Source organism: Sceloporus occidentalis, unplaced genomic scaffold, assembly GCF_023333645.1.
Source record: "Sceloporus occidentalis isolate IW3139 unplaced genomic scaffold, rSceOcc1.0.p SCAF_27, whole genome shotgun sequence".
NCBI classification, from domain to species: Eukaryota; Metazoa; Chordata; class Lepidosauria; order Squamata; family Phrynosomatidae; genus Sceloporus; species Sceloporus occidentalis.
The window spans coordinates 7,720,399-7,741,060 of record NW_028317007.1 but is presented as its reverse complement, the minus strand read 5'-3'; positions in this window follow the sequence as shown (position 1 = coordinate 7,741,060).

Genomic DNA, 20,662 nt, shown 5'->3' with positions numbered 1-20,662 from the left:
CATTTTTTCCAAATCTGGTAATTCTTCCCTCCATGTGCCATTTCGGGTATCTTTGAAGCCGGCCAATGCAATTTACCCTATCAAATCATATATTTTTGAAAACTAGACAGCCCAGGGTATTCCAAATGCTGGTATTTTAACCCTTTCCAAGCACTTATTCTACCATCAGCCTTTGTTAAACTTTATGGTAGTAATTTTTTTGCATTTGTTTTTTCACACACATTTTACTTTAGGTATGAATAAACAGGTTCTGGTATATGTCACTATCATAAAACACCCCAATATGTGTTTAGCAACATCTCCTGAGTACAGCGATACCTCACATGAATGATTTTGCCTGGCTGTTTGGGGGCAAAAGGGCCACATTTGGGGCATGCACATTTTTCAATGTTGAACTTTGGCATTTGGGGATCCACTGCCCATGCCCTATTTGGTACATCTTTGAGCCGGGCCATTTCAGTGTGCCCAATAAAGCTATATATTTTTGAAAACTAGAAACCCCAGGGTATTTCAAATGCTAGTATTTTAACTCTTTCCATGCACCATATCTACCACCAGTCTTTGTCAAACTTTGTGGTAGTCATTTTTTTTGCATTTGTTTTGTCACACACATTTTACTTCAGGTATGAATTAAAAAGTTCTCGTATATGTCACTATCACAAAACACCCCAATATGTGTTCAGCAACATCTCCTGAGTACAGCGATACCTCACATGAATGATTTTGCCTGGCTGTTTGGGGGCAAAAGGGCCACATTTGGGACATGCGCATTTTTCAATGTTGAACTTTGGCATTTGGGTATTGGGTACCAAATACTTTGGTATTTGGTACATCTTTGAGCCGGGCCATTTCAGTGTGCCCAACAAAACCATATACCGTATTTTTCGCTCCATAAGACGCAGTTTTTTTCCTCCCAAAGTAGGATGAAAAATCAGCCGCGTCTTATGGAGCGAAGATGCAGGCAGGGAGGGGGGGGGGGCAACGATATACCGTATTGGCTCGAATATAGGCCGCACTTTTCCCCCCCACTTTAAGACTTTAAAGTGGGGGTGCGGCCTATATTCGGGGTCTAGCGCCCGACGCCCGGGACATGCAGTCCCGGGCGCCGGGCAGGCAGCGGGGTTAGGATACAGATCCCCCGCAGCGGTGCAGGGGACCTGCATCCTACTCCCCGATACGCTCAGACAGCCTCCCCTGCCAGCACTTCCCACGGGGGGGGTGCCGGCACGGGAGGTTGTCTAAGCGCATCGTGCGGATGCGTTTTACCTCTGCACCCCCCGCGGACTTACCGGAGCAGACTCCCGGGTGTCTTGCGGGGTCGGCGGGGGACATCTACGCAATACAACTTCCGGTGCCGGATGTGCCGCACCGGAAGTTGTGTTGCGTAGATGTCCCCCGCCGGCCCCGCAAGACACCCGGGAGTCTGCTCCGGTAAGTTGGGGAGGGGGGGGCAGAGGGGGACAGTGGCAGCGTATCTCGGGGAGGGAGGACAGTGGCAGCGTATCTCGGGGAGGGAGGACAGTGGCAGCGTATCTCGGGGAGGGAGGACAGTGGTAGCATATCTCGGGGGGCGGGGGGGGGCAGAGTGGCAGTATGTTTTTTGGTGCTTTTTTAAAGAAAAAAACTTTTTCTTTAAAAAAGCACCAAACTTTTAGGGTGCGGCCTATATACGGGGGCGGCCTATATCCGAGCCAATACGGTACTCACCAAAAGTGTCCCGGACAGTCTCTGTCTCGCTTCGCCGTCCAGGGGAGGTCTTCATCTGGAGACCGCCGCCTCTGTCGCCGCCTCTCCTCTTCTCTGGTCCGTTGCGACAGCTAAGGGCGGACTGGATGGAGAGGACGGGGGGATTTGACGCAAGCGCCGTGTCACGTATGGCGCCGGCGCATGCGCAGTACGGCGCTTGTAGTCCAACTACACTTCCCATCATGTCTGACCAGCTTTTTTCTGTGCAGGCATGACGGGAGGATGATGTCCTTTTTTTATAGCCCATTTTTTAGCTCAAAATATTTTTTCCTTTTTTTTCTCCTCTAAAATCTAGGTGCGTCTTATCAGCAGGTGCGTATGAATTTACAGCTCCTGGTATATGCCGCTGTCACACGACACCCCAATATGTGTTCAGCAACATCTCCTGAGTACAGTGATACCCCACATGCATGGGTTTGTCATTTTTTGGGGGAACTAAAAGGCCACATTTGGTACGTGTGCATTTTTCTAATTGGAAATTAGATGTGTGGCCATCCTTCCCCCCCGTGTTAATTGGGACATTGTTGAATCCGGCCAATTCAATTTACCCCATCAAATCATACATTTTTTAAAAGTAGACACCCCATGGGCATTTAATATGCCAGTATTTTAACTCTTTCCATGCGAGAATTGTTTTAAGCTAATATGCTAATTTTAGGACTTGCTCACAAAAATATATTTTATATATATATATATATATTTTTTTGCCTTTTTTTAAAAAAATTTTTAATATTTTTTTTCAACTTGAAGGTTCCCCTGATAGTGACATCAGTGGGAAATTATTTTTACATTTTACTGGGTTTTTACTATTTTTTTTCTAATTATTATTAATTTTATTTTATTTTTAATTTATTTTTTCTAATCACACTGTGATTAAAAAGCTGAGCTCCATTGACTTGCATGGTTGAATGCAGTACCTATATTCAACCTGCAAGTGGAGCCAGAGTTCTCTAGAGGGTCAGGAGACTGTCTAGCGAACCTTTTCATCTTTATTATTTTTTTTCCCGGGCCGCCGCCATCTTGCTGATGGCGAAGATCACTGGCAGCTGCGGCTGTGACCGCTCTCCGGAGCGGTCACAGTCCATCCCCAGGTAAGTGTTTGGTGTCGCTGGATGCCTCCTGATCGAGGCATTCCAGCGACACCATTTAAGTTTAGTAGGCGATCGTTGATCGCCTCCTAAACGCTTTTAAAACGGGCGTCCGCCGCCATACAAAGTATGGCGGATGTTGACGCCCCGGGGAGGGGCCAGAGATGGCCCCTTTGTGCCGATAATGGCGTTGCTGAATGCCTTGAGGTCGAGGCATTACAGCAACGCCGTTTCGGTGCAGAAAGCGAAAATAGATCGCTTTCTGCACCCGTTTAATGACGTGCCGGTCCTGGCACGTCATTTGTCATTATCGACTTGAATTTCCGTGACGTGCCCGGACCGGCAATTGTCATCAAGGGGTTAATGTTCATTGCTGCATTGTATTATTTTGTTTCATTCCAATGAATACTATATTTTAGGTGTAAGTAGTCATGCTGAATTCAATTGTGCTTGGGAATTACTATTATCATTTCTATATTAAGCACCAACAAATTACTCAGCCCTGTACAATTTAAATGGGGCAGTTAACACATATGTAACAAATATACATTAATACAAACAGATACATCAGGAAGTGAGAACCCTGTCCGTAAAGTTCATGGAATGGCAGGCTTTTGAGGGCCCTGCTTGTGAGTTTACAATCTGCTAGTTTAACTGATCTACTATGTATCTACTTCTATCTCCATTTTGGGTAAACAAACTACTATAAATTTAATTTAATGTAAAACATGTTTAGTTAAAGTACAGGCACTAACACAACTAAACGTCAGGACACAGGTGTTGGCTGTTCAAATAACCATAGCAATAGGTGTCAAAAATGGATGTTCCTCCTTTTAAAATCTATTATTTGGCAACATTTGAGAAACTATCCAGGGTAAAGAAGAATGTTGCAACTGCATGCTGCCAATAAAGTAATTCCATGGCAAAGTAAAGCAGTATATTACAGATTCAACTTACTGTATGTTAAAATACAATACTGAAATTGATTTATTAGAGGCTGTAAATCCAATCTGTTAAAACAATGGTACAGCGCAAAACTTAACAACAACCCGCTTTCCTGAAAATCCGGCACCCATTATTGAACCTTGAAGGTTACTCCATATTCATCAAATCCAGCCTTCTCTTGTGTGCACTCCAGCTTTTGGATCTATACTTTCTTGTCCTCTTCTACTTTTGTTCGGTTTTCTTATAATTCTTTTCTTAATCAGATTTAAATACTGTGACCATTCTGCAGACCCTTTCATTTGTTCATAAAGTTCTTTAAACGTATACAAATGTCCACCCATCCTTTTTTTTATTTTCTCAGATATTTGACTTGCTGGTTTTCCATTGGTCAAGGATCAGCAAATCTCTGCTTGGGCACACAACTAAAACTTATGTTGCGAGCATATAGTAATAACTTAGTTGGAACTAAATTATCTACATCCAGTCATAACAGTTTTTTGTTGCCTTGCAGTCGTGTGATTTTAGTAGTTAACCTATAACTAGCTAATCCAGTATCCAGTATATCTACAAATTGATTGGGAAAATATTAAAAAAACTAAAAGCTATTAAGGTTCATTTGATATTATCCTATGTGTGTTGGTTTTGGTATTTGACTTACAGCTTAGTAAAGTCCTAGTTGTTTTATCTTAATTTCTTTTCAGACATCGACTCTTAATATTGATTTCTGCTATTCCATGAAATGGATACTCTCACTGCTAAAATCCAAGGATCATGTCAAATGTTTTATTGTCATCTAATTTATAGGTAATAATCCTATAACAATCAGGTATTTTTTTTGCTGCTGATAAACGAATAAGCACGTTTAGTCCTCGTATTTTTCTTCCACTTGTATTGATTTAGTTCTCTCCCAGATGCTCACACTGTAAATCAACAGAATAGTAACAATTTAATGTATACAAGTGTGACAGCTCTCCCATTTATTATGTTGCATTAGAAACCTCTGTACCCCTTATCAGACATGCACAAGATGTTCTTTAGTGTACCTCTGGCTTGATTTTCTATTGCAAATATACAAGCTATACAAGTAAAACACTTAACTTGAGGGAGTATAACACTTAACTTAGATTAGCCTTAAGGCCTAGAAAATTAACAAAATCGTAAACCTATGTTCACCACATCTATGTCTTCCATTCTCACGATTCACATCTCTAGAAATCCAGATGTCATGACCGTGGCTGAATGATACTCAGCACCAGCTTCGATTCATAGGGTATGTAAAGGATGCAGAGTCCTTTGCAAAGCAGGATGCTTTGCAATGGCAAGCAGTAATAGCAATCTATACATGTTATAATTATAATTTGCTTGTTATGTACCTTATTTTCAAATCCTTTTTAATTTACGGCTTGCCTTTAATACTTAGTAACTGCATCTAATGTCTATTTTTATTGCTGTCTTCAGTTTCAATACAAATGTATCAGAATGTTTTTCCTTTATTGTGCTGTCTTGTGGTTACTACATTTTGTTCATTTTTCTTTAGTTGGAAGTATATTACCTGTTGCTATGCAAGTGTTAGAAAATACTTATTATCGCAATTATAAAATAGAGTACCACATGTGCCGTGTTTCCTTGGCATTGCTCTTTTGTTGAGAAACCCATTTTCTTGCTTTCATGGACTGGATATTGTTGATACTAATCATGTTGTAGCAAATTATAACCACTGCCATGATATTATTGTCATTTTAGTTTTGAATTTCCTGACAAGAAAACTTTTCCATTTTATATGCTTTATAATTGCCCCCCCCCTCTTTTGTCCCTGTTCTCTCATGTGCCCCACTAAATATGATTGCTGGAGATGCCACCTAAGCCCTTGTCCCTTATTTATATACATACATTTTATACATTTGTAAATTTTGTTTTATTAAAGGCTTGATACAGTTGATACAGTAACTGGCTTGTTTTTTTATGGTAATGCTTTCTTTTAATCACTTTTTTGATACAGTTAATATAAAAGCTCTCCTTCAAATTTCTTCACATGGTTCATTGAGATGTTCTTATTTATTTGTATTTATGGTTGTAATTTTTTTTGTATTTTGGAATTTGTGTGATTCACTCATTTGAGCTATAATGAAAACAAAATGACTTGCAATTGTGTGTTAGCCTCTTAATTTGCATAATTAATAATGAATAAATATTCATTATTTCTATCTTAAAAGCTTATTACATTAGCTTGTTTATGTTGATGCCTTATGTTTTGTGTGATGGAGTGCTTTTTATGAGGTTTCCATTTTCAATCTGAATTAAGCACTTTACACAATTATTAATATTAATTTGAGTATTAGTGCAGATATTATACAGATCATTAAGTTTACTTGCAGTTTAGTGGGGCTTGAAACTTAAAAAAATGGTTTAAGTGAAAGGAATGGGAAGATTCAACTGTGGGGAATGTCTGATTGCGCTTGAAATAATTAAGGGATTTGCCTCTTTATGACATAATTGAGCAATTTAAGGACAAATCAAACCTATTTTATTATTAGTAAAAAATCTATCACATAAAAAAATAGTGTCATTTTCAGGTAGTTTTCACTGAATATTTGACACAAGCATGTGGTTTGTATGTGTTTTTTTAGACCATTCTAATCAGTCATGATTGAAATCTCATTAAGTCTATGAAGAAAGGGCTTCGTTGGCATTATCATAAACAATCACCTTGATCTGGACTGGCCCGACAATGGAGCCAAGTGGGGCAACCGCTCCAGGCGGCACTTTTGAAGCCCTTTTTTTTTTTTTTAAAGCCGAGAAGAGAGAGAGAGAGCGAGGGCGCCGAGTGGTTTTATCTTACCAAATTGTCAGTACCCAATCGGCGCCCCTCTCTCCTCTGCGAGCCCTCTAGCTCGGTCTCGGTGCCGGTTTGTAATGTTGAGTGCCGGAAGATGACCTCATTTCCGGCGCTCAGCATTACGAGCCGGCACCGAGACCGAGCAGGGAGACTCGCCGCAGGACTGCTGAAAGGTAAGTGTGGGGTGGGGAAGATAAGGGCGGGGCGGCAGGGAGAGGAAGGGTAGATAAGGGGGGCGTCATTTTAAACTTTTTAAAGCATTTTGTCTTGGGCCGGCCCTGACCTTGATGTTGTGTTTGTGTAGGGAATGTTCCCCAAGTTCAACATGGTTACCTACAATAGTTGCTGTTGTGATCGCTTCTCGGCCTTTTGGCTAAGATCAAGTGAGTACCTGTGAGAGAGGGAAAGCTTGGTCCTCTGGCCTAAGGCTTGGGAAAGCATGAGCCCCCAAGGTTGTATTAGGTCCCCAGTCTCTGGTCCAGGACTGGGCGCTGTGCACAGGGTGAAAGTGTGAGGTTAAGCGCACTTCACTTTTATTGTGGCACATGGCGGTAAGCACTTTTTGCACCTCGGAAACCTCCATGCACTTTTTTATTTTTGTTTGAATTAGTCCCAGCCTTTTGGCTAGGTGTGTGGTACAAACTGGATACATTTTTTTATCACACCAGCGGAAAGGCTGGGGCTTCCTAGGAGATCACTTTGTATATAGTTTTTCTTTCACACAATTTGCATGTTTTTTTTGTATTTTTCACCTTTTGTAATTGTAACTAAGGATGGCACAAGACATGTATTCTCTCTAAATGAGTATTTCAGTGGTCCAAAACCGCAGGGATTGACCAAGAAGATCCGGCCCTCCTGTAGCCTTTATAGCCGGGGAGGGAAGGAAGGGGCCGCATACCCTTCGGGAGTGCGACCCCCCGAAGAAAATGAAGAAGGGGACCTGGTGTCCACTGTGGCCTTATGACACTTTGGCACTTTTTAATTTTTTCTTCACAACGAAGTCACTGACCTCGGGGCTTCAATAAAAATAAATAAATAAAAATAATAAAAAAAAATTGTTGCTGTTGTGATCGCTTCTTCGCCTTTTGTGAGAGAGAGGGAAAGATTGGTATATTAGACTTAGAGCCGGGATAGCATGAAGCTCAGAGGGTTGCAATTTGTTCCCAGTCTTTGGTCCAAGACTGGGCGCTGTGCATGATGGTGAATGTGTGAGGTTAAGCGCACTTTGGACCCCTACATGCACTTTTTATTTTTGTATGCACTAGCCGCAGCCTTTTGGCTTGGTGTGCGGTGTAGACAGGGTAATTTTTTTTTATCACACCAGCCTTAGGGCTGGGGCTTCCTTGGGGAGCACTTTTGTATTAAGCTTTTTTTGCACAATTGCACAGAGTGTGTGTGTTTTTCCACTTTTATTTTGAATTGTTATTGAATTTTTATTGATATAAACAAATCTTGTGGGGAGGGACCAAGAAGATCAAGGGAGGGAAGGGGTTGCATATCCCAAGAATTGGACCTGGTATCCACCATGGCCTTATGACACGTTGGCACGAGTCACTTTTTTTTTTCACTGCGGAGCCACTTACCTCGGGGCTTCAAAAAAAAAAAAAAATAGATACTGTTGGAATTGTCCAGGCAAAAATATTACCAAGTATGGAATCATCTGTTACCAAAGAGTATACATTTTCATATTTGCTCAGCTATTTTTTGGTTACATAAACTGCTATGTAGGCTGTGTGTTTAATTGATCTATTTTCACTATTGTCAGTATGTTTGAAAACTGATGAAAGAATAATTCACATAATGTTCCTCAAAAGCGGATATTATTTTACAGACATGAGTATGAATAGGAAGTGGTCACATTAATTGTCGCTGACAGAAATACCATGAGCTACGATGACAACAACACATCCGATTTCTACAAGCTGTTATCAGTTTGAACACAGATGGTTACAATAAAACCAGATATCAGGATAATGGCAGGAAAACCAACCACCAGCAACTGTTTTACCACATTTTCAGGCTTTTACCAGACACCTTTACCAATTATTTTCAAAGTATTATGAAACATGTTTTAAATTGATACTTATCAAACAATGTAATAAAAATGTTTCTTAAAATTATTGTAGAATAAGAAAGTTCAGAAAGATGATTAGTTAAAACTTGATTGGTGTAGATATTTGTTATTTTATTAAGATACTTACAGTGGATATCTTACACCATTATTTTGGTTTTGCAGATTTAAAATTATATTTAAACCATAGCAAATTATAAACTTGTCAGAATGATGTCACATGTCCTCAGCCTTTCACGGCAACATCACCTTAGATAGATATGATGGGTCACAATGCAAATAATTCAACACACATGCTCTGCTGTCACCCATAAAATATTTATTGAATTTGACTCTCCTACTAAAATAATAATTAATTATCTTGTGATATCCCATGTGAATCGTTTCATCTCCCTATCAGGTGACCTCCCTCTCTCCCACCTTTTTCTTATCTCTTCCACCAATTCTGAACAACTCTGTCAGATTTTTCTTATCCCCTCTATATTTATCTGCTACCCCACTATACCACTCCATCCACTAACTCCCCATGCCTCCAGAACAAACTTGATGCTGTGAGTAATATAATATGCTTTGTACCAAAATTAATGAATAAGTAAATATATAAAATATTGATCGGACACAGAAGAGGCTGCTCTGCAGGAATTGCTGCATGCTTCCCATATGGTCTGGCTATTCTTGTCACTGATTGGTTGCTTGAATCAATGAGTGGCAGGAGAATGCTCTGATTGAAATCAGTGACAGTACATTTAACACATGTAAAGACCCCTGCCACCACTTTCCCAGAGCCAGTGCAGGAGCTGAGTGGCAGTGAGTATATCTCATGCAGAGAAACATGTTCTCTTGCAAGACATTTAGGTGGAGGGTGGAAAGGGGAAATACATATGGAGGGATTCCGCAGAATCATGAATGCATATCATGACTGCATTAAGAAACTATGTTTGTCTTAAAGGGACTCATGGAGTCTGAAAACATTCTATGTTTTAGAGTACCTATAAGGTCAAAATATATGTGTTCAATTAGTTTATACAACCTTAAAATCTATTTTAATTGTCACTGTACATACAAAATTACATTTATAAGCACAATTAGTCTGTTTGCTCTGGAAAAGAGAAATAATTGAGCCCTCCATTATCTAATAATGATGTTAAGACTTGTGACACTGTAAGCCCCAGGTGGTGGTTTGTTTGGCTTTTGTGCAGGTATTGTACAAATCCTGTATATGGATCCCTGAGTGGAGCAATTTGAGAGCAGAGTGGGTCAGTGCTCCATTCCCCACTCCCAGAGGAGTCCATGCCAGATTTTGAAAGAAACTAGATGTCTGCAGGATCCCTGTGAAGCCTGCATCAATGTTTAACATTTAAATCCCGTGAAGCCTCACAATCTGAGAGACTGTTGAGAGGAGAGGACCTTCCTATATGCTTCCAGGGCCCTGAAAAGAATCCCTAACTTGAGTGGTACTGACTGGTCAGCCTGGACCAGCAAACTATAAGCAAAAGAGTGCTCCAATTGGGGCCAAGTTTTTATTTTATGATTTGTTTTGGGGTGTTTTTGTGCCCTAGAAGACCCTGGTTATGGTCCTTGGAAGTGACATTGGTGCTTGTGTATCATCTGGGCACCACCTATACTTGTGTATTACCCGGCTGCCAGCTATTTTGTACTAATGACGTCTAATTTTCAATTACAACATAACATTTGTAACATATTTTATTTTTACTAAACTTTCTAAACAAAATTGATATTACAAAAAGTTAAATATTTATTCAATTTCTTAACAAATATTAATTTCTGGACACCAATACCATTTCATTGAATCACACATTGCATCAAAGAGATTTTCTTGTTTCGTAAGTTGTAGCCAAAAGTAACTTTGGATGAAGTTCCAGAATGTTTCTCATTACACCATTTAACTGAACCCCATGATCTTTCAGTTTTTTTGTGTATAATTACCTGTTTCTGGATCAGCAAAATTATATTTATGATTTACTGTAAAATCCAGTTCATAGTCTAATTTTATTTCAGCAAGCATGCTTATTGGATCTCCACACACCACCATCTTTTAAGGACCAAATTACTTGTTGCTGGTTATTGCATGTATGTTTGGACAGAAAAATGCTTTTTTCCCTGAAAAAACTTTCATTGCATCTTCTTCTGTGTTAGGTAAATCCCAAATTTTTATTGCAGAATTGCCACTGAACCTTCTTCACTTCACTGACAGCTACAGCTTAAAATAAAATAGGTAGCATCCGAAAAATACACAATGAGTAATATGCAAGTATAGGTGGTGCCTTAATAATACACAAGTACCATGACATTTATGGCCCTTGGCTACAGAGTTTTTGTCATAGAATTTACTATTCATTTAAAAATAAGAAAGGTCTTTTCAGGAGAGTTTGGCACTCATTTTCTATATCTGTCCTAGAATGCCATGTTAAGTAATCTAGAGGAGCTATGATGGTGGTAAAGCTGGTGGGTAATTTTTACCTCTGGTTGAACAGTTTGTTTTTTCTCAGTGTTTTATAGGTGTTCATAAACTATAATGATAGCTTTTTTTAATGCAAGGTCTACCTGGTTGCACAAAATTAGGAACCTCAGTGCAGCAGAAACCACCACCTTGTACCTATCCACCATTCAAAGAACTCAGGGCCAAGTCAACCCTAGTTGGCAAAGGCACTGATACATCAGGAATTGGTAAAGCAAGCCAGTGGATTAGACCAAGAAGAAACAAGAACTGACATCAATGAAGGCAGTCAAGGAAGAAGATCAACAGGAACGTAGAAGGATTAGTAAGCAAATGTTGGAATTCAGAGGAAAATCAGATCAGCAAACCACAGGACACAGATGTAAGGAGCAGGCCTGACCAGACACCAAAATAAGCAGGGTTGGACAATGACAGAGTAGATCACACAGACCAAAGTAAAACACAGTAGTTCAATCCAAACTCAAAAGGCACCTACATTTCTTTTTGAAACTCTTACCTTTTATTAGGCTAAGTGAATAAGCAAAAACAAATGCATATAGCAGTATTGGTACAATACAACATCTTTAGACAAACACAGAAATAGATGTTGTTGCATAAGCTTTCAAAACATTGGAGGTTTCTTCTCCATCTGAAGTAGAGAATACCAAACCCCCAAAAATGTTTGCGATTCTACATTTTTTTCTGTGTTTCTCTAAAACACCAATACTGCTATATCCATTATCCATATATCCATTAGTCCTCGTACATTGTAATTAACTGTTATGCTGACTATTTCTATATACAATGGTGATTTGTTTGTGTAACACAAAGTAGTACAATAGGCATTGGCAGAAAAGCCATTTAATCAAATCTAGAACTATAGTAATATTCTTTCCTATTACCATATAGAAATGGAATAGTTTGCTAGTTTGCCGTTTTGTCACTTTGAGAAGCCAGTTTTTGGCCATCAAGTTCATGACTCGGGCACTATCTATAACATACAGCTGAATACATAAATAAAACACGTGAGACATGAGGTCGTTGGAAAAAGTGTAAGGCCACAGCGCTTTATTACTGTGACAAATGCAAGAAATAAAAGAAGATATGAGATAGGTTATGCATACACATACAGTGACATTTTAAAACCCAATAACATTTTGTAGGGATATCCCGCCAAATACCATGCGGAGACCGCTGGGTCGGAACACCCTACCCTTTAAAGTTCCCCCAGGGACTGAACCCGTGGAGAAACTGAAATACACATAACTGGTGGTATAACAACCAATAAAACACAGCATACCTATCTCAAAACATCCGCCATAACTAAAAATAAAATTAAGAAAGATAATTAAAACAGGGGAGGGAGGGAGGGCGGGGATTCACTGCTTAAGCGCTGGTCAAAGTATCTGACCAGTGGCGGGAAAAAGGGTCACCCAAAAAACCCCACCCAACCAGCCGAGGAAACCCATAGGGTGTCCTTTATCTGACCCCCTAAGACCTGGCAACAAGCTTTCTGTTAGTCTAGGCCCAGTCATGCAGCCCTTCCTCCTAGTATCCAGGGCTTGACTACCTTGCTGTTGATCCAGAAGAAGGCAAGAAACCCACACTGTGCCTCAAAATGACAATCTGATTTTTACTGGAACAATAAACTGTAAATAAGCCTGTCCTTTTAATAAATTATATCCATGTATAATCTTGGCTAAAAACAATCATTTAGCCATAGTATCAGGTGTCCCAGGGAGCTACCAGGGGTGCCTTAATCACCCTGCCAAATCTCTCCAGAGACTGACTCAACTGCTCACCACTGGAGTTGAAGGACAGGTTGTGTGGATCATCGATCTTCCTCTAAACGACCCAAAATGATTGGAGTGCCAGGTCTGTAAGCCTCTGCTTCAGGACTCCCTTGTGATTCTTGCTTGTGATTGATGCCTAGTGCTGGGATATGATGTCATATCCCCAGCGTTGAAGCAATGAGCACTCTCACGGAGCACAGCAACGGAGGTCTGTAAGGACAGACCTTGTGTCCCCACCATAAAATCACAATGTAAAGAGGAAGGAAAAGGAGAGAGTAAGAATGGCAAGTGATGTGAGTGAGAAAGATGAGAGATAGTGAGGAGGAGAGAAATGAGAGGTATAAAGAGAAATCTTAGAGAAAAACAAGTGGGAGAGAGAGACAGGGAGAAAGGAGAGAGATTATGAAAAAGGGAAGAGATAATAAGAAAAAAGAGAGGTGGGGAGAGATAAAAAGGAGTTGAGAGATAAAGTGAAAGGGGACTGATAATGACAAAAGGGATAGAAAAATATAAAGAGGTGAAAGAGTGTTGTAAAGGTGTATGTTAGAGGAAGTGTGGCTGCAAGGTCAAGTGTCAGCCAGGATGTTTGTGTGTGAGGGTGAATGTGCGTTTGTGTGTATGGGCAAGCATTTGTAAGGGCAGTGTGTATGTGTGTCTGTCAATTACTTTTATGGTTTTGGGCCTAAAGGGAATAGGATAATTCAGTCTAACACATTTTTACCCAGGGGAACTATTCAGTTGTTTCAAATTGCAAGACAATTACAGTGCCCTTTGCTGAGGGGACTAGAAATTGTGAAAATGTCCACCATAAACTAGACTTGGGTGAATATAGATGATCCCTGCATGTTCAGTAAGTGTTGTAATTAGTCCTTTCACTATAAAGGGTGTGTTGAGAAGTATAAGCGCAGAACTATTACTAAGCACAGTCAATGTGAAATGCATAAGGTGGTTTATCTAAGTTTTCTATCCTCCCGCTGTGCCGATTTTTAAGGATTTATTATAAAGGTGGACTTTTAAAAGAGGTTTAAATTGACTATGAATATACGCCACTATAGAATCATTGTGGAGAGTGGTAAGTGGGTTACACCCACTTTATTCAGTGGACACTGTGTAGTGCAGTACCTTTGGATGATGGCACAAACAACCCCTTGCTTTGGCCTTCCTAGACACAACCGAGGATCACTATTTCAAGAAACAACACACTGCGCAAGCACTGTCTTCTGGTCTAATCTTTTATATTTTTACTTGTTTCGAAGGACTAATTTTTTTCGGAAGGCCCCTGAAACACTTAAGCCAGCTAGACAGTTGTGTTTCAGGACCTCTGCATAACAGATTGATCCTTTGTCTGTTCTCTAAAAGTAATGGAGATGCTGGGGGTCAATACGGGCTCTGTCGGACCCAGGTGGTGGTTTGGTCCATCTACGTGGAGTATCAGATTCCATTGCATTGGCACCAGAATAATCTCATCACACATACAACAATGACGAATATACAATTTAGGTAAATCAATTAGGGAAGTAACACTTAAACATAGCCTAGACGGTGAGTCATTCTTAATACACATACAAATTTACTAACATACAAAAGGCACATGGTTACACACTAACATACTCAGACACAAAGACACTCACTAAAACACCCAGGCAGACACTAACATGCATACGTAGATACTAACATTACCAGGCAGACGCTAATTTACATACCCAGACAAACACTAGCATACCTAGTACACCCTCTTTGAATTCTATGATTTTACATATCAGGACAATCATCTGTTACTGAGAGGACTAAAAATTAGGTAAATACTACCTCCGATGAGCAACAGCAAATGACACTATGTCATGATTTATTCAACAAAAATAAAGCCAAAATGGAGAAGCCATGTGTGGAAAAACTAAGTACACTTAATGATTCAATTCTTTAGCAGCAATAACTTAAAGTTATACAGAAAATGATTACTTCATCAGTCGCTCACATTGTTGGAGGAATTTTGTCCCACTCTTCTTTACAATGTTGCTTCAGTTCAACTGAGGTTTGTGGGCATTTGTTTATGCACAGCTCTCACCAAAGCATTCCAGACAGGTTGAGGTTTGGACTTTGACTGGGCCATTGCAATACCTTTTCTCTTTCAGCCATCTTGCTGTAGATTTGCTGGTGTGCTTGGGATCGTTGTCCTGTTGCATGACCCAATTTCGGCTAAGATTTAGTTGTCGGACAGATAACTTCACATTTTACTCTAGAGTACTTTGGTGCTTGACAATTGGTATGGGTGTTTGTGCAAGGTGTTAGTTTATGTGTTAGGTATTTGGCGCTGTGCATTATGGCCAAACACAAGTCTTATGGTTTGTTTAGATGCAACTTTGCAAACCTAAGCTGTGCTGCCATGTTCTCGCTAGAAAGAAGAAGCTTTCTCTTGGCAACCCTTCCAAACAAACCATATACTGATGAAATTTGTCCGTCCCTGTGTTCGCTTTGGACAACATTTCCATTTTCAGAAATCCCGTTTGTCCATCCAGTTCCCATGAAAACAACAAATATTGAAGTTGAATAGGGAATTTGAGACTAGGATGGAAGAAAAAGGGTCAAAATTAGCTTAGAGTTATAAGGTTAAGGATAAGGATAATAGTGGAATGTTTAAATGATCTTCATTTTTAAAAGGTGTTATTAATTAAAATCAATTCTTTAAGAATCAATACTTCAGAGAGTCTTAGACACTGTGAGAAATGGCAGGCTGAGGCTCGCCAAGTCTCACACAGAGGAATCCCACTCAGTAAAATGCTCAGATGCAGCACGGCAGTGTCAAAAAAAGTAAGTCATAGTGAAATGAACAGATTCCTTGCCTGCTCTGCTGTTATATAGGCTCTCTTTATTACTAGTCTGCTTTTTTTTCTTTGAAAGATACAGCACAGCCATTGAACAAACCCTCAGCATGATGTGACAGGAGTATGCTGATTGGACCAACAAAGTTTAGCTCACTCAATATCCCCCCTCTTAGTGCAGGAAAAGTTAGTGTAGACAAAATGATGGCTGTGTCAGGGTCCACGATGTAGTTTGCCGCCTAAGTACCCGCACCTAGCCGATACTTGGCACTTACCTTGGCCTCCTCCTGTGCTGGTCCTCTTCGTTCGCCAGGAGGAGGAAAAAGTTCGGACATGATTTATCTTTGTCTCATTCTTTAAAATCACAAGAACCTTGCATTTTAACAGTGGTGTGTAGACTTTTTATATCCACTGTATTAACCCTTACACCAACATGCTTTCATCACCCTACTACCCTTTTGCATTACAATTACTTCCAGGCACTACACCCAGACACACACTAACATACAAGGAGACACACATACATACCCAGACACACACTACTACAACATACTTAGGCAAACACTAACATACATAACTAGACAAATAGCAACATACCCAGGCAAACACACATGCATACCCAGGCAGACACACTAACATACCCAGGCAGACACACACGCCTAACCAGGCAGACACATAAATGCATAACCAGGCAGACACAAAAATACATACTCAGACACACACTAACTTACAGGCAAACACACACTAACATACCTAACATACTAAAATAAAAATGATAAAAAACAATATGCTATGTCTTTTTTCTCTTTGTTTTGTGTAAAATATGAAAGAGGAAAAAATAAACAGCAGATGGCAGCATAACTCAAATTTACAAACTTTTAGTGTAATACATAGGTTGGTTCATTTTATTGGTAAATTTTGAGATTTCCCAATAAATGCTGCATATCTTAGTTATGTGTTAATATATTTTTTTAGGAATATTTTTTTAAATTACATTCAGAAAGGAAAACATGGGCAGACTAGCTCAGCTTCTTGACTCTCACCTGCAGTCACATTTTATCATAACTTATATACCCATACTAATAGCAAGCCTAAACTGACACACTGGTGGAAAGCATTGCTTACAATACAGAAAAAATAAGATCCTTTTCAAAATTTAGAGGTAGGGAGGGAGCTGAAGACTATCTGAAAGTGAGTTCCAGATATAAAAGGTGATAATGTAGGAGAAATGTCATCAATGGCAGCAGGAAAGCTTTCTGTGGTAAGGACAGTAAAGCATGGAAGAGCAGACTAATACAATTATTGTATTTTATCTCTTGAAGCAAGAAGAAGCCAGTAGAGGGCATCACATATATAAGTAACATAATATATAACCTTGTGATTTGCATATTGAATTATTGGAAGCCAGAGATATGCCAGCTAGTAGGGAGTGGTAGTACACCTGTTTTTAAGTTTGACCCTTTGCTGAATTTTGGATTTGCTTCAGTTAAACTTATATCAGACTTGTAGTTCTTATTAAGGCAATTGTCTCACAGGAAAGGTCAACATCTTCTGTGTGTTTTCTGGCAGCTATTCAATCATAGGAGCTCAATCTCATTGTGCAGGTGTTTGCCACTGACACTTGGATCTACACCTTAGATTGTATGTGGCAAATGGAGGCAAAAGTATGAAATGAGATTAGGCAATGTTTAACCCTTTAAATAAAGGGTCTCTTACATCTTTATACACTAACGTAGTGTTTGTTTACCATAATTGTCCTACTCCACATTTAAGTTGCCAACAACATTTATTTATACATATTTAAACACTAACTGCCCATTTTGAAACCATATTGCTACATATAAGACAATGTTTACTAGGACTTAAATATAACCAAGTTGGGAGAAATGAAATTAAAATTATAATATATTTTTTACTTTTTACAAGCTATACCGTACACTGATCTTCCTGTCTGCAAGTGATCTTACAGTGATTGGGGTCGTAAATATACAGTTGTGTGGGGAAAAAAGTGCACCCTCTTCGAATTCTATGGTTTTACATATTGGGACATAATAACAAGCATCTGTTCCTGGTCTAAAAAAACTTAGGTAAATATAACCTCAGGTGAACAATAAATAACATATTACACCGTTCAATGATTTATTCAGCAAAAATGAAGCCAAAATGGAGAAGCCATGTGTTAAAAAACTAAGTACACCCTTACTGCTACCATAGGAATATGATGCTAAGTAGCAGACATGTGCTGCTTATTAAATGCCCTTGATTAATTGATCATCAGCAAGTGTGACCACCTCTATAAATGCTGAAGATTTAGCAGTTTGCTGGTCCAAACCTCAATGAACTGTAGCCATGTTGTGAAGAAGAGTGGGCCAAAAGTCCTTAACATCAACATGAGAAAGTCATACAGAAAATTATTCAAGTTATTGCTGTTAATGGTGGTTCTACAAGCTATTGAATTATAAGGTGTACTTAGTTTTTCCACACATGGCTTCTCCATTTTGACTTTAGACCTGCTAAGGAACAGATAATTGTTATTATGTCCTGATATGTAAATCCATTAGGAGAGAAGATAGAAAAAATGTGAAAAGATGTTTGCAAGTGAAGTGCAAAAGAAATTACCAATGAGGGATGAAAAAAAAGAACAGTAAGAAAAAAAAAAGACTTAAAGTGGCAAGGAACAGAGAAAAATGTTTGGCAGTAAATCCAGGGAAGAGGCCAATCCTGTATTATTGCTCCTTAATCAGGCTTGATGCTGGATCATTATAAATGAAGAAGACAAAATCCATAGACTGTTGGACCCATCAATACATTTTTTGGCTACTTCTACCTATCAGGGAAAATAAAAAAATGTTGGTGTGCTAAACTAGTCTCAGGCTCAAATAATATAAATGTGGAAAATGAGGCCCATCAAACAGGTGTGAGTGTGCTGCAAATACAGTGTATTAGCTGTACAGTGTATACAAAAAACAAAAACTGTCTACCTATCAATCATTTATGTATGCTCCTACAAACAGTCCCTCTCCACTTCACCTCCTGAAAGTGTCAAAACGGATTGTAGTGGAGCCAAAACGGGATTAATGAACACATTTTGAGCTTTGCCATTCATTTTGTTTGGGGTTCTTCTTTGTTATCAGAGATTTGTACCAACTGGCAAATTTTATTCAAAAAATAAAGTTTGCACAAGTCTACCCTTCTACATACTGTAGAATGCTCTGATTGCTGTACAGTGGAACCCTACTGTTGATGTTCACCTGTTCTAATAGAGGGCCCTGGTGTCATAAAATACCCCAACGTGAATATCTATACATTGTGCGCTGCTCTCTGAAAATAAAAACGGTATATGTATTATTAATGAATAATTCACAAAGGGAAATTTCAGTTGAAGAAAGATACTGTAAAGAAAAATGCTCTGGTCTTGAATAGATTAAAGTGTATCTGGGCCAGCCTTGCCCCATCCTTGACTAGCTCACCCTCTGATTGCAACCACACCACCAGGAGAGGCAGAACTTATTTTGTTAGTTTGTTTGTAGTCAAGAAGTAGCAGAAAGCTCTAAGTTATTTGGGCGCCTAAGTGAAGAGCTGGTGGTCACGTGGGAGGTGCAATGAAAGTCAGTGCTTCAACAGCACAGACTTAATTGATTTTATAACTCCATAGGCTGGTCAGGGAAGATCAGAGAATCTCTGCAGCCTGCTCATGATCCGCACTGACCACAAATGCTGGATAGTGTGTCAGCTACGTAGGGCAACATTTGACTGTCCCACAAAAACAAGGACATATGGTGATGTGGATAAAATATAAAACAATGATTTATTCCTCCTTGCACCTACATGTCCTTCTTGTGACACCTATTTTGCTGCAATATTTTATTCACAATACACGGATCCTTTGACTTTTATATCGGATACCAGAGCTTTTAGCTTCTTTCTTGAGTGTTTACATTTGCGGAATACTCCTTTTAGCTAGCACATTCTGATGGTGGATTTTTAATGATTATCACGCTACTGAAACAGCCTTCTTTGTTTTGACTAACTGTTAATTCATAAGGAGACTAGTCTCCAAATGTTATTTTTTCCCTAAATTACTAATATTTCAGAAATGTGTCTTTTTGTAGAATACTAACAAGGCACCAAACTAGTTTTGGCAGTTTCAGAGTTAATTATCAACAATTACAATATCAACATACTTTAGTAAATCAGTTGTTATCTAATTCCTAGATGTGTATATCCCCACAAAAGGGACATACACATCTAAAAATAGATGTTCAGCAATAAGGTTACATGTTGTAAAATATACGAGTTTACATGTTGTAAAACATTGCAAGCATAGGACTAAAATCTGAAAAAATACTTAAAATGCTTATTATATTAATTCATTTAAGGGTTCACAGCCATTATTTAAATCAGAATGTGTTTCCTGCAAAACATTTAGTATTTTAGTAAGAAAATAGTGGCTATTTTCTCATACACCAATTTACAGAGCAGATTCTGTAGGAACTGATATGAATAAAAATGATGGTAATGGTAAACAAATGCAAAACAATAAAATGGTAAAATGGTACCATCACTTATAAAATACGGCTGTTTTACTAATTGATGGTTACTGGTGCTAAAAGAGTCACTAAAAGGCACACATTTCTTTTATTTTTAACTCTACTAAACACAAAACTCTACTAATTGCACTAAAGGATAGTTTTCAGAGTAAAAACTTATATAAACTCATATTTTCCATTTATTATACATTGATAAATGTATTATTATTATTATTATTATTATTATTATGTTTTATATAGCGCCAACAATTTACGTATTTATATAATACATATATTCAAGGGGGATGACAAGACGAGAATTGACAGACTAAATCAAACTGATATATTAGGTGGAGAGAGCCCTGCTCGCAAGCTTA